Below are 403 nucleotides of genomic sequence, written 5' to 3' on the forward strand. Positions count from 1 at the left end.
TCCTTTCCTTTCCTTGTTACCATTCAACCACATTTATCCAGTCCAAATGTCATTCCAATGTCCTGGCTGTAGATCCTAGTGGTGTGGATGAGTGAGTCCATGTCTCATTCACTCCTGGCATACAGCTTGATGTCATCCATGTAGAGGAGGTGGCTGATGGTTGCTCCATTCTGTAGTCATTATTTGTAACCACGCTTGGTGATGATCTGGCTGACGGGGGTTCAGCCAGATCATCCTTGGTAGATACCGCACTTGATGTTGACTTGTGCAGTTGGCTTGAAGTTGGCCTCTAGGGTTGTTTTCCACATTCTCATTGAGTTCTTGATGAAGGCTCTTAGAGTCCTGTTGATGTTGTACAGTTCCAAGCATTCCAGGATCCATGTGTGAGGCATTGAGTCATAGG

At 46.2% G+C, this 403-nt stretch overlaps 1 protein-coding gene across 1 annotated transcript in view; it reads left to right on the forward strand.

Annotated features, from left to right (window-relative positions):
* Nucleotides 1-403, forward strand: part of marchf2 (membrane-associated ring finger (C3HC4) 2) — an 8336-nt gene that overhangs the window by 5043 nt on the left and 2890 nt on the right. The gene's annotated exons all lie outside the window — the stretch shown is intronic.

The sequence above is a fragment of the Monopterus albus genome, unplaced genomic scaffold, assembly GCF_001952655.1.
Source record: "Monopterus albus unplaced genomic scaffold, M_albus_1.0 scaffold122.1, whole genome shotgun sequence".
In the NCBI taxonomy this organism is placed as follows: domain Eukaryota; kingdom Metazoa; phylum Chordata; class Actinopteri; order Synbranchiformes; family Synbranchidae; genus Monopterus; species Monopterus albus.